General features: G+C 43.9%; 1 long non-coding RNA gene across 1 annotated transcript; it reads right to left on the minus strand.

Annotated features, from left to right (window-relative positions):
* Window positions 1–27: 27 nt before the first annotated feature.
* Window positions 28–1564, minus strand: LOC118769689. Its single transcript, XR_005004512.1, has 3 exons — window positions 1423–1564; window positions 508–639; window positions 28–91 (listed from the first exon to the last, which is right to left on the minus strand). It is a non-coding gene; the product is annotated as an uncharacterized LOC118769689 (long non-coding RNA).
* Between the last annotated feature and the right edge of the window lie 13454 nt (window positions 1565–15018).

The following is a 15018-nucleotide window of genomic DNA, read 5'->3' on the forward strand; positions in this document are numbered from 1 at the left end:
GTTTCCATTTCTCAGGCCCACACTCACCTGTGCCCGTCGCATTCGGCTTGCTGGGAGGAAGGTTTACGAGGGCGTTCTCTATCACCAGATTCTTAAAAAAATCAAAATTAAACCTGTGCAATCAGCATTGAACAGTGTCCACAAGTCTATAATTCTACTGGATTTTCTTTTGGCACATTAACAATAAACACAATATTCACTGTGCTCTTTTTCAGGAGATTTAAGGAGTGAGCAATCTGGTGCAAACACAGTGAGGAAGGTGACCTAAAAACGGGTAAGACCCATTCGTAAAAGCTCATTGTAGATTTTGATAATAATCATAGGCAAACACTCTATGCTGATTCATAGTCAAGGCTCGGAGCACTTGACCAAAATGTACGCCGGAGGAGGTACAAATGTGCTGAAATTGTGTAAATAAGTGAGCTGCCACTTTGAATCAGGGGACAAAAGCATGGCGTGACTAATTAAAAATAATGACGGTGTTAGAGGGACAGAGGAGTCACTGACCTCACTCTTGGTGAGTCCTGGCTCCTGGTGTTTTAGGACCTCATTGGAGCTGGCCTGGGGGGTTGTCAGGGTCTCTGCAGCAGCCAGCGCAGCCAGCAGCGACAGAAGGGGTCCCCAAGGGAGAGTCATGTCCTGCCCGTTCAAAGGTGCCCCGTGAAATGTGGTACCCAAACAGAAAGATGGTATGAGGCTGTGCAAGTTGGTGTGTTTACAAGAACTTCTCAGCTGAGCACAGCATTAAATTGGACAAAAAATTGTCACCATGGTGACAACAATTTACAAAGACAGAGCAGATACGTTCTAGCCCCCGGGATCATGCTGAGGCACATGGCATCAGTGCAATTAAGTAGAACGGGTAAGCAACCTACTATCAACTTTTTACCCAGTTGCACACCACTGAGCTGTCTCGAAACACTTATTGTTCAGTGCATTTGAAATTAACACTAAATAGTGAATCCCAAGCTAAACCGAGACATAAAACGATAAATTCTTTTGCACTGGCCGCGGCGCAAAGAAGAAATGCCTCCCTTGAGCCAAAAAAAAAAAATCCTTAACACGCTTGCTCACTTAACACTACCGTACATCGAGATGAGATGAGAGTAAGACAACGTTAAGTTCACAGCATCACTTGTACTTAAACATTAGCTTCTGTTTAACTAACCTCGAAGTTACTAGGCTACCAAAAAGTTTCTGTAGCCTATTGTAAGTGTATGTAAGTGGCGAGGTACAGTACGATAAGTACAGTACGATCGACATGACTGTTGTCTGAAATGTTATTCTTCACGAGTTTACATAACGTAAGAAGAACGACAAGATTAGGAGGAGGAGATGAATTAATTACATATATTAAGAAACACTTACAGGAAGAAGAAATAAATAATACAGATGGATATGTTAAATAAACAGTTTGAATACCTTAAGAAAGCAGGATAATGTGTGGCCAACAGCACCCGTTCCAGTATTCCAAATTGCAGGCGTTTCACACCGCAGCCCACCCCCATCAAGTTTGTTCAGCAATGATTCCACATCCTGTCTTGGAATAGTTTACTTCCCATTCTTAAATCCCCAAACGACCGATGTAAAAACTACGACAAACTCCTGTCTGAGCCCGAGCACCACGTCCAGCGTCTTAGGTCTGCAACGTCTAAATGTTGATGCTGACCTCAAGGAAAACAACTTCTCTGGAGGGGGGCGGAGCGGATGAAAGAACAGACATCAAACGCATTCTCCGGCTGTCTGATACTCTGTAATTGTTAAGTAGCTGTAAATTGCAATCCCGCGGGGGAGCTAACCATGCCATGCAAGTTTGGGCATATAGAGAACCTCTGCCTGGCGTCGAGCTTACCCCCACACCAAGCGAACAGATTTCGTTGTTCTCTGTTGTTCGTTTTCTTGCACTAAGCGTTAGTGGTTCAAGTGTTCTGCACTGACCCGTCATAAGACGTAGGGGGCCCTAAAGGACCAGGAAAGCTATAAGATGCAAGTGTTTTTATGCTTTGACGTCCAATTTTGCACACTCTGTTACTGTTGTATTTTCCAATGGATCTGTCGATGAACTGCAGATGCCTGAACAACTCAGACTACCAACACAAGCATACACACACACACTCACAGAGAGAGAGAGAGAGAGAGAGAGAGAGAGAACAAGAGTTTTATTAGAGTAGCAGAAATAAAATAAAGTTGTTTTCTGAGAGAGAAGGAAGGCTGGGCGCCCTAGTGTGTTTGACACCCATGCTACATGAACTGAGAGAAGCAACAAATACACAAGGCAACACACACCAGTTCTGACGCCCAGGTGCACTGCAATTGCAAAACTGTCTTCTCATTCCCTCCCTTGATCCTGACAGTGCACCAGCTTTCCATACATTGTGTCTGTTACTATGAAGGAAATTTAATTGGGCTGTGATAAATGAGGAAGGAATATAGGACAATACAATATTGTGCAATAGTCAGCCTTCAAATCAGTTAGCTTTTTAAGAGGTGCATTAATGCAGGGTAGCATCTGGGGCATTTGCCCTGTAACCTTGGGGGTTGCGTCCTGGAACCCTGGGTGGGGCACCTTTCCAGTTGAACCCTTGTCTCAGGAACGGCAGGCCACAACATCCAACGTATCAGCAGTTCAGCTGTGAAAACATGGTGAAACACAGGGGCCCGGTGTTCATCAATGCGAAAACATGGGCATCTATTCAACAACCCTTAAGCACTCCCATAGCACTGACCCTGCTCTGAATAGATAGATTGATAGATGGATATGTAACGGGTGTAGACTGAGTTTGACTGAGTTTGACTAGATGTTACGTGGGTCAGCAAGCGAGCGAGTTTCGAACCAGAGTTCTCACTGCTTACTGCCTACCCCTTACAGCCAGCGTCGTAACCAGTTGAGATAAAGGCAATTTGCTCCTACCCTATCAGCAGCAATGCTAGTTAACTATGTTTCAGGGACTGACGTATTCACTGTAACCGCTGGGCTACCTGCTACCCGCTACCCCACAGGCTTATGCAGGGCTCACACGAGCTACTAAGTAAAAGGTCAAAATTTGCCCAAATACTAGAATAGACTTGAATATATATATTATAAAGACCAGAAAATGGATTGACAACATATTGTATAAGTACTTTTTTGTTTCATGTTCATTTTATTTTCTTTATTTATGATGACAACTGTAAACAGCATTGTTCATTCAGTAAGCCTAATTGTTTCAGTCAGCTGTTCATTTTGGCTTATAACAAAACCAAAGTGGAGAATTGCTTACTGCTGTTATAATGTCTACCCACCTATTTTTAAGTATCACCAATAAATGTAGTGTTCAACAATCTATGGCATCATAACCTGATTTCACCCTTTCCATTGCAATTGTTAAACCTTCAATGGTTTCCTTTTGACGCTATTCATTCTAGCTATAGACAGCTCCAGCAACAGTACATCTAGGAAAATGATGAATCATTGGTTGACAAAGAGGGCTTATGGAAGCTCCCATCTCAAATCTAAGGTTTCCTAGCTGTTGTCATCCATGCTGGGAAAACTGTTTTCTAAACCATAGTGATATGTAGTGATGAGCCATCATTTAACAACAGAATCCAAGGTACGTGGTCTCCCACTATTTCTGACACAAAGGGGGCAACTGTTTGGGATCAGCTGGAGCTGACAACACTTCAGCAAAATTCAGTGAGATAAAATCTATGAGTGGGTTTGTAAGATCTACATCCCATAGTCTGACAACACTCATTGATGTTTGGATTGTTTTTATAATCATTTTGTATGAAGCAGACACAGTTTTTATTTTGTTCTGTAATTAGCTTTACAGGTGGATGAATGAATGATCAGTGCTTGATCCAACGGAATGAGGTAAAATTAGCCCTTCAAAAAAAGCTTCTGACTTACCTTTAGACATGAGCGATTTTAAGCAATAAAGTTTCTCATAGAAAGTTGTAAATTATAAATTAATTGATCAAGGGTCATGAAACAACACACCATAAACCGATTGGATGACTATTATATCAGCAGGACTATCATTATTAAGTAATTCACCAGCCAATAAATAACTAGGTCTAATGCCATCCAGGGGATGTATTTGTCTATCTTGATGAAACAGGAATTCCAATCACTGTCAGAGTAATAAATTCAGTTCTATTTTTATCATTGATTTTTTAAGGGGATGATGGCAACCTCTAATAATCTCATATCTGATATGGACTTTCTGTTAAATAGCATACATTCTTTAAATTCATATCGTGAACTGATCACAATAGCCTACAGTATCACAAATTTGCATTACAATATAGTCATGCATGGTTGAGCCAGTGGATAGCATTGCAACCCTGTTAAAACCACGCTTATCTCACACACTTGTTCTGCAGTACTACAGGGATATTCAGTGAGTTATTTTGTATAACAAACAGAGACGCTCCTAGTGCCTTGTAGGAAATGTATAAAAATGAAGCCATACCCAACCCAGTTCACATCCTATCTTTCTGTTGTCTGTAAATGGCTAGTGGGGCAAAATGACTCAGTGCTGGCCTGAAGCCTGTGATGTCACATGTTCTGGACAGAATCCAATTAAAGTATGACTATAAAAATGAAACCATTGAGCTACATGTAAACAGCAAAGCGTAACCAGTAAGGCAAGTTTTATTCACACCCCACATTGTTTAACCTTAACAATGAGTTCACAGTGTTCCCTAAGCACACCAAAAATTTTCATACAAAGCCAAAAATGTAAGAGTGCAAAAAATATTTACCACATTAATCACCACAATTTGGTGAGTTACACATACAGGATAGAAAGGAATAAATACAACAATAGTTCAGGTATTTGCATGACTTGAATTCCCACCTTAATCTAAAAAACAATGATTGGAATTGTAAAATTGTATGCAATGCTGGGCCGCTGGTTTGTAATATCATTCTATTCTTCATTCAGGTTTTTGTTTGTGAATTTGATGTTGCCAGGTAAGGGTGATGTTCTACATCAGATTATGAAACATTATAGAAACAGGCTGCTGGGAATACATCAAAGACTTGTACACTGCTCAATTCCACAAAAATTCAAAGATAGATAAATATCAAATGAATCAAAGGCATCTTCACAATAATAAGGTAGACTTTTAAAACTCTTAAGCTAGTGGAAAATGTTGCCACAAAAAATTTAGACTCAGCAGATGTGGCAATTGTTAGGCAATTTAGGCATGAGGTACTGCATGTAAACAGGTAACAAAGGTTGTGTACAGTACTGGGCAAGTGGCATCTCTCTCTTCCTCATTCTTGTTAGTGGTTTTATTATTACCAGGTACAGATGACGTTTTATGTCAGTTGAGGAGGAGCAAGGAAAGGAAGGGGAAAAGTATATATAGAAAGGCAAAACAAATATTTATGCATTGCTTCCAGGGAGACCAAATAATGGCTACACTGACTAACGCTGCCTTGATTCCACAGATTCCTGACATTGAGGGAGCTGACAAGGATACAAGGAAGGAACATCGAATGGAATATCTCAGGCAGCATCCAGAGGTTCTCTATGGAGATCGCAAGAAAAAAGGTTTATTGACCAATCTGATCTTTTACACCACTGACAAACAAAGATGGATAGATGACATACAGAATATAAAACAACATTTTGAAGTGAGAATCATTCAGGATGGAAAACAGCTGACCATCACCAGGAATGATGAGAAATTTGTCAATGTTAACTTCTATGACACCAACACAGTTTTGGTACAAGGTACAGAAGAAAATCTTCTTGAATTTTACAACATGTTTGAAAATGAAGACAGAAAACGAGCCGTGATGCAGCAAGCAAGAGAAGAAGAAGAGGGCAAAGTGGGAAGAGTTTAGCATGAGAGGGAGAGTGGAAGATTTATGCCAGAGGACAGAAAGAGTTGAACAACAACTTCAGAAAAGAAAAAACCACTGAAGACCTATGATCAATACTTTTTATATCTCCTCCACTAGGAAAAATGGTTTCTTTCACAATTGTTTTAATGCTTCATATAGGGGGGAGGGAATGCACTTATAACCTACCTAGCATAGGTACTATTTTACTGAAGAATGTGTGTTTGAAGATATGAATAATTTAAATCTCCTTTGCAAAATGACATTGTGTTTTAAATGTAAACTTTCAGTGTTCAGAAGTGATGATGTGCTGTGTTATAGGCGAAGTCTACCTTGTTGGGTATCTCGATATTGCTAGGAGGGCAACAGTGTAGCATAATGGTAAGGAGCAGGGCTTGTAACCAAGAGGTTGCCAGTTTGCTTCCCCACTGGGGCACTGCAGCTGTACCCTTGGACAAGGTACTTAACCCACAATTGCCTCAGGAAATATTCAGATTTATAAATGGACAACATATAAAAACTGTAACATATATAAATCACTCTGGATAAGAGCATCTGCTAAATGACAATAATATAATGTAACAAAGAGATTTGTAGTGGTACATTCCAGCATCACTAGGAGGACTGGCATTTTAGCAATGTGGTATTGTCACCGGTGTTACGTAGAAATTTGATGAAAACATGGCTCCCCACTGCACGATGTATACCTTTTGCAAAATCCCTGCTCGCCACCCTGATATAAGAATGAATGAACTTTCCGCTCAATAACCTCTAGTCAACTGGCTGCTCCTTGCATCTGAGTTTCTCCTCCTCGGCTCTCCCACGGTGGAAAGAACTGGCAAAACTGCAGACACTCTCACCATCCTCTAACATCCACGAAGAACACGCATTTTCAAAGGTCATTTTAGCTCCTGGAACTTTGATCTGTCCTTCGCCTACCATCCAGATCAATGACCACACCATTCTGAAGGGAATTCAGATGCAGTGTACCACACCTCTCTTGCTTCACTGTTAATCACTATGGCGATGGTAGTATAATCCAGATTAACACTGTTGTTGTGAAACATTGTTTTATGCCATGTAAACACTGTGATTAAAGGGAAGGTTATCCCTTAGGGGGCAATTGTTGGGCAGTGAGTTTTTACTATTGTTTTTAGTGCTATTTTTCCACTTGATGTCTGTTAATTGTAATTCTAGCTGTTCTGCACCTATGGTATATTTGTTCTTAATGCTCTTGTGATGTGCATTGTAGGTACCGTGCCATGTTAGCCTTTTCAGTCACTCTGGGGAAAGAGAATTTGCTAACTAAAGAAAGAAGATGCTAGTAATTACAACACAGAAATGCATCAAAATGGATCCATGCATCGCGTGTGTTTGTGTGTGTGTGCGTGTGTGTGTGTGCGTGTGTGTGCGTGTGTACAGGTATGCATATTTTTGCACACAGTTTTAGTCTTTTCCCTGGGTAAACATTACAGTCTCGGTGTAATAGGAAGAAGAGGTCCTTTCAGAACATGAATTTGTGTTTAATAAAATCTGCAAAGTATGGACAGAAAATAGCGGAGTAGTTATGCGGAAAATAACGGAGTAGTTATGGCATTAAAAATCTAGGATGACAGCAAAGAGCATGAAATTTTGAATTGCAAATATTGAGACACACAAATTGACAGATATTCAACCTATATTTTTCAATCTAGATGTGTTGAAGAGCATATCTTTCAAATGAGTCAATAATTATTCAATTTTATTTTTCCAGCATCCTTTTTCATACCAACTATGACATATTAATTCATTTCAATGTATATCCATTAATTGTTATGTTGTGGGACTATTGTTTGCTTGTAGGCTGCTTCGTATCGACACTGTGTGAAGAAAATGATCAATTAAATGTTGGAGGAGACGTAATAATAAACACTATTTACCTGTCTTGTATCGTCTGTTCATTCTTATTGACCACGGGTTTATTCAATACAAAATAAGAGCCAAACTACTGGACAGAAGGAGTAATTCAATGTAGGACAAAGAATCCCATCTTTAACTCTGAGACATTACTAAACATGTTTTGATCCATTTCAGGGACGGAAAAAAATCGTATTGTTCAATGTCAAGAGCCATGTGCAATAGCGATTGCATTGAATGTGCCTTCTAAACCTGTGGTTACTTGTTTTCTACAAGAATTTAACTGTTGATCTTGATCATCCGAAATTTGCTGCTCGAGCATGACTTTGTTTGACCTAACTTGACAGCAAGTGAATCTTTCTTAGATAAATCACAAAAATGGTTAAATAGATGCTTAGATCGACAAAACTTCGGCTTGGTTCGGCCTCTCCATAAGTAGCCCAGCTAGTCTACTGGTGCTATTTCATTGACGCGACCAGTATCCTAGCAACCAACAAACCTCTGAACTTGCCGAGATTGCAGAGCTACTACAAAGGAACTTGGAACAGGGTAACTACAGTTTCCAACTCAAACAAATAGCCATACAATATGGATTCCTGTAGCCTACCATCTGTACCGTGTCTTTATGGTTACGATCGGATCTATTCAAAATGTAAGGCTACTTATCGGACGTAGCTAGGTGTCTTAATAAATCAGTAGCACTTTACACTACAATTAGGTAAATAGCGGTAAATTACAGCTACCATTACACCATTGCAGAGAAGTTGTTCGCAACATTAGCTAAAATATATTAACATTCGTTTGCTCGCTCGCTTGCTACTATGGTTCCACTGTGCTCTCCGATTGGATTTGTAAACTCGCAGTAAAGTCAAGCAAAGAATGCTCTTACTGTGCAGCCATGCTGACACAGACGTCTCAGATGCTCAATACAGAGACAGTGCGCCAAGCGTCCAGCCACCCCCTGAACGATGAAGCGGAACAGAAGCTCAGTAGCGATAAGGTAAGATGAATGGAGCAATCTGAGAAACTCGATGAAGCACAGAATACAATGTGGGGGAAAAAAAAAACATTGTGTAGATGATGTAGGCTAGTAAAAATAATTTTGCAAAGCAGATACACTTATCCATAGCAAATCACATGATAAACTTTTTGACTGAAATAAGTGTGGGCTAGCCAAGATGTGGGTGCTGAATCAAAGAATAGATTGTCAATTTATCAAAGGTACAACAGCAACTCCCCACCCAGGAAAGGTGTCTTTTCGGAGACAAGATCAGCTCCTTGACCATCGACCATAGTGACACAGTATATAAAGTATGTTGTACGTTGTATGTTGTACATGTTTATGGACCTTTGTGCTTGTGGTAGTGCAAAGGAACCAATGTGTGCTGGTGAGTGTTATTTTACTACTAGTTTGACTACTGCTGCTTCTGTTAATGTTTTTTTTTTTGATCGATTATTCAGGGCTGTTCCCTTTGCTAGAATTGGATTCAGTCTGACCAGCAAATTGGAGATCTGTTCAAGGTGTCTGTGATTCCAAGCGGGCTTTATCGGCAAGACATGAAAGCAATAAACAAAGGGGATGGTTAGAGCTTTTTTAGAAAATAATACGATATTCTTGTTTCTAAAAGCATACAGTATCTCTCTTTCCTTCATTCAGGCTCACGTATATGTATTTATCCCAGTCTAATTGTTTCTTTGATGTAATTTGGTGAGGGGTGATTATTCTCGCTCTCTCTGCTTCATTTTGAACATGGCTGAGAAAAAAATTAATACGTTTTTACATATAAGTGGGCAAGTGTGATGTTACTGAAGAACAGGTTCTTGGTGTGGTTTGCCTGTTGTGCTTGACTAATCAATTTTGTTTTTGGTTTTTTTTTTGGGTGGATGTGTGCTTTCTCTTCCCTTTTTATTTACAAATTTAAAGTTCCCTACCTTCTGTGTCTCTCTCTCTTTTTTACCCACTTTACCCACCAGTCTTTCTCTCAGATGAGAAGCGATGATGTCAATCCCAGCATCCTCACCCATGGCCTTCGGCACCTGCGCCACCTGCCCTGTGACGAGCCGGTGCGTCTCATGACCTGTGGGGAGGGGGCAGCAGGCTTCCTCAGTCTGCACAGGGAGGGTCAGGTGAGCTTCTACCACCCCGACGGGCAGCCCCGCGGTACAGCCCGCGCCTCTGTCAAGTTCGCGGGCCTGACCAGCACCCAACTGCCCGGGCGCATCGCCGGCTGGGGGCCCGGGGCCACCCTGGCCCTGCTGGATGCCGAGCTGCGGCCCCTGGCTTGCGCCACAGACCCCCTGGACGTCCGCGCTTGCCAGCCCGCGGAGCAGTCCCCGGAGCTGGTGACAGCTGGGCTGGGGAACGTGTGCGTGTGGTGCCTGGCGAACATGATGTGCAAAGTGAGGGTGCAGGAGGGGCTGGACCGGAGAGACGTCTTCACCCAGCTGGCTGTAGCCCCGCCCACTGCCGGACGGGGACACCGGGCCTTCGCAGCATGCAGGACGGAGGTCTCGGTCGTCGACCTCACCGAGGGGCGGCTCTTGGAACGGAAGAAGAACGTCCACTGCAGGTGCGTGCAAGTGTGTCTGCATGTCTGCATGCACTGGCGTGTGTGTGCGGCCATATTTGTTTCTAGGCTTGTGTACAGCCTCTTTGTGAGACTTTCCTCATGTATTCTCAGTGTGGCAGCCTGTGTGCGCGTGCCTGTGTTATTGTCTGTGCTCTATACAGATGATGAGTATGAGTATGTTTTCACTCATTTACACAGAGTGTTCATCAACTTCATCAAGATTAAGTACATTAGTTTTGTGCTGCACTGTCGTGTACTGTTGTGCTTATTTTTCTTCTTGAATAAACATGTTCGACATATTTTCATGATTCCTCACGCCAAGCACAGCAAATGTGTTGGAGATCGGGCATGTAACACACTTTTCAATCTGTGCTTGTTTGGCTGTTGATTTTCTCCACTTAATTGAAAACATAAACCCTATACCTGGACTTTTCAGAATCTCACACTCATCATATTCATATTCATAATCAAATATTTTACATGAAAAGAATGTCAGCTTCAATTCTGGAAAAAAAAATTGTCAGCAGCTATAGTCTGTCTACAAATGTAAGTTCATCTGCACACCTGTTTAGATGAGAATAAACTGAGAGGTCTGTAAAATCTGCCTTTAGGGAGATCACGGGCTTGGTGCACTGCCCCCTGTTGGACTGTCTGGTCACTGCATCCAGAGACATGTCCATTCGAATGTGGGGTAGCGAGTGGGACCTGCGCATGGTGTTTGTCGGCCACACAGGTGAGAGCAAAGCGCAGCTTCTCATTCTCTCTTTAAGCAGTGAAGGCTTTAATGGGCTGCCAGAGGTCTGTATGACCATCATAATTAGTAGTGTCAAATGCACCCTCTGTAGCTATCTGCTCATTTGTGACTCCTGATTTCTTGTTATGCATGTGTATCTGTGTCTGGTTTGGCCATTGCAGCTGTTAGAGATCCACAGTCCAGGGCATGTAGATAGGAGTGAGTAACTCGTACCACCTGTTATTCAAGGTGTTAGTTTAGTCAAGCGGAGATTGAGGTGTGCACCTAGTGTATTGTCCTGGTGTGTTGTTTCTCTCCAGAAACTAGGGTTGACCAACCCTGAATATTATGGGATATGTATCACTGTTCCTACCTGCTTTTGTTCAATGTGTGAGAGGATGTGTGTTTGGTGTGTATCTGTGTGTGTGTGGCCACGCATGTTTGGTGTACTTGTGTGTTAGGGGATGTGTGTTTGGGGGTGGCAGCGTAGCACAGTGGTAAGGACTCACACCGAAAAGGTTGCTGGTTCGATTCCCAGCAGTGGCATTGCTGCTGTACCGTTGGGCAAGATACTTAAGCCAGAATTGCCTCAATAAATATCCTGCTCTATAAATGGAATACGATGTAAAAACTGTAACCTGTGTAAGTCACTCTAGGTAGAAGCATTTGCTAAATGACAATAATGTATTGCAATGTAATGTGTATGTCTGTGTGTGAGGCCATGTGTGTTTGGGGTACCTGTGTTTGAGGGCATGTGTGTCACTGTTCCCAGGGGCGGTGACGTCCCTGACCTGCTGCCCTCAGTCCGGCCTTCTGCTCTCGGCCTCTCTGGACGGGACGCTGCGCTGCTGGAGCCTGGAGGAGGGGGACCAGGTTCAGGAGGTGCACGCCGAGGGAGGCGCCCCCCTGCTGGCCCTGGGGGGGCCGGGGAAAGGGGGCGTTTTCTTCACCTTCTCTAACAGGAGTGTGGACTTTTGGACCATGGGCAGCCTGTACCAGCTGCTCTGCAAGCTGGGGGGCGATGGGGGGGGCTCTGTGCGGCAGATCGTGGCACCCCCTTGCACCCCACCCTACCCTCCCCGCGTGCTCTGCATCAGTGGGGACAGTGACCTCACGCTGGTCTCCGTGGAGACTGGAGCAGTCCTCACCACCTTCAACCTTGACGCAGGACAGAGGGTGAGGTGGGCGGGCTACTGCCTGCATAAGGAAGCCCTACTGGTCCTGACCGAGGAAGGGGCGGTACTCAGGGCCAGCGCACTGACCAATCCGGCCGCTCTCCTGGATGAGTGGCGGGGGAAGGGGCAGGAACTGTGGCCCAAGGCAAAGCAGCCTGAGGGGAAGGGAGAGCATCAACCCCCCAGCCCCGGTCCAGCCATGTGTCTGGCACTGTACACTGCAATAACTGACCACCAGCAGGCCCTTGATGACTGGCAGGAGCTCCAGGACCAACGTGGCCAGCATGTGAGAAGAAGGAAGGTGCCGCACAATGCCAAGAACTGGTCAGTTTCCCTGTCTGTCCATGAGGACTCCTCCTCCAACAGCCTTTATTATTTGCACATAATGCTTTGAAATTTCAAGTTGTTTTCAATTATTCAAATTCCAGGCCCTGGGAGATAACTTTTACTTTGGCTTTTGCACTGGATTTGAAAGCTTGCCATGGTGAATGTGCAGGAGGGGTAATGACTGTCTGTTCTGTTGGATGATGTAATGACACGATGGGGCTGTCTGTCTGTCCATCTGTCTGTCTCTGGGTTGGGTGGAAGAACGTGGGACTGTGGTTATGTGTCTGTTTTGAGGAGTAGACTTCTAGTGATGTTGCATGCGTTTCTGGCGTGTGTTACTGTCTGTGTGTGTCTGCTCTGGGGCAGGTTCTTGGTCATGCTGGGGCAGGAGCAGGGTTATGTGACCGTGCTGAGGTGGGATTCAGGGGAGGTGCAATATAGGACTCCCGCACACAGTGGTGAGAATGTCACTGCCTTGCAGGCTGATCCAGAGAACAGCTACCTGTTTTCCGCAGGTAAACAAAATACCACTGTACTCCCCCTTTGTCTCTCCTACCACCAAAGTCCAGTGTGTATATATTCATATCAGATGGCTTTTTCTAGTGTGACTATCATGTTATACTATATACTATACAAGTATAAAAGTAGGTATACTGTATATATACATGGTACATGTGCATATACAGTGTACATGTGTGTCTATACTAGAATGCATCACTGTGTAGCAATGTGGCTAGCATTTAACTATGTTTACATGATATATTTTTCCAGTGTATTACCTTTACATATGACTCCATCATTAAATTGTTGGTGGATGGGGTAGTTGTTCAGTCATGCTCAGTTCAGTGAGGGTTATTTTCCATCCTTAATGAAGTGGTAGGTTTGTGAGCACTGTCACCATCCACTTATAATGATGGATATAATGATGGATGGATATAATGATCATAATGACAATATAATGATCCACTTATATGCTGATCATTTGGAGGGGGATGAAGGTGTGCACCCTGTCTTGTTGCCCCAGGGGAGGACAGGGCGGTGCTGGTGTGGAAGGTTTGCCCCTTCGCAGAGGAGTGTCTCAGCCTGCACCTCAGCCTCTTCTGTGGGCGGCCCCCAACGCAGCTCGCCGTGCTGGGGCCCCTGCTGGCCCTGGCCTTCCAAGAGCCCAACAGCGCCACCTACAGCCTGGCCCATCTCTCCCTCCAGACCCAGAGCCGAACAGACCACCAGCCAGGCGAAGACCACCTGGACAGCATCACAGGTGGGGCAGAGCAAAGGAGAGAGTTCACACCAAGGGATCACATACAGCAGAGAGATAGTACACACCAAAAGATCACACACAGCGGAGGGAGAGTACACACCAAGAGAGGAGACACAGCACAGACAGTACACACCAAGACAGGAGATACAGAAGAGACAGTACACACCAAGAGATCACACACAGTGGAGAGAGAGTACACACCAAGAGAGAAGAAACTGAAACAAGGCATCAAAGTTTTCAGTGCATGTCTGTGTGTGCGTCTTCCCTTCGACAGTGTGTCTACCTGTGTATGTGTGCAGGGCTCTGTGCATGTCCTGAGGTGAATGTGTTTGCCTCCGGCAGTCGGGATGGGACCATTCGCATATGGGATGACAAAAACCAGCTACTCAGGTCAGAGGTCACTACCTGTATGTTTATGGACAGCTGTGTGTGTGCGTGATTGGTTGTGTTTGTGATTTATGTTAGATGTGTGCGTCAGTCTCACTGCCTGTGTTTCTGGTTTATGTTAATGAGTGTGTGTGTGTGTGTGTGTGATTGGTTGTAGTTAATGGTGTGTGTATGTGTGTGTGACTGTGTTTGTGGTTTATGTTAGTGTGTGTGATTGGTTGTAGTTAATATTAGTGTGTGTGTGTGTGTGTGTGTCACTGTATGTTTGTAGTTTATGTTAGCGCATGTGTATGTGAATAGCTGTAGTTAATATTGGTATGTATGTATCACTGTACGTTTGTAAGTTATGTTTGTATGTGTGCATCACACTGACTGGCTATGCTCTGACTGGCTGGGTTTAATGTTTATGTTAGTGTATGTGTGCGATTGGTTTTGGTGAATGTTAGTGTGTGTACATCACACTGGCTGTGTGTGTGTGTGTGTGTGTGAGAGAGAGAAAGAGAGAGAGAGAGAGACTGATTGGTTGTTCTTATGCTATAATGTGTGTGTGTGTGTATGTACTTATGACTCCTTCATTGTGCCTGCCAATGCTGTCCTCCCAGGATCCTCCAGCTGAATGTTGAAGTAGAGTGCCTGGCCTACAGTGGGGTGAAAGGGGGCCTGCTGCTGGGGGTCAGGGGGGGCCTGTACAGAGTCCCCACTGCTCAGCTGCTGCCCCACAGCCATGACATACAGGTACAGGCACGGAGGGTGTGGTCTCGGAGGATGGAGGAGGGGAAGGAGGGGAGTGTGCATAGGCAGAGTGGGACTGAGGGGTGTAAGGGTAAAATGGA

The sequence above is a fragment of the Megalops cyprinoides genome, chromosome 2 (genome assembly GCF_013368585.1).
Source record: "Megalops cyprinoides isolate fMegCyp1 chromosome 2, fMegCyp1.pri, whole genome shotgun sequence".
In the NCBI taxonomy this organism is placed as follows: Eukaryota; Metazoa; Chordata; class Actinopteri; order Elopiformes; family Megalopidae; genus Megalops; species Megalops cyprinoides.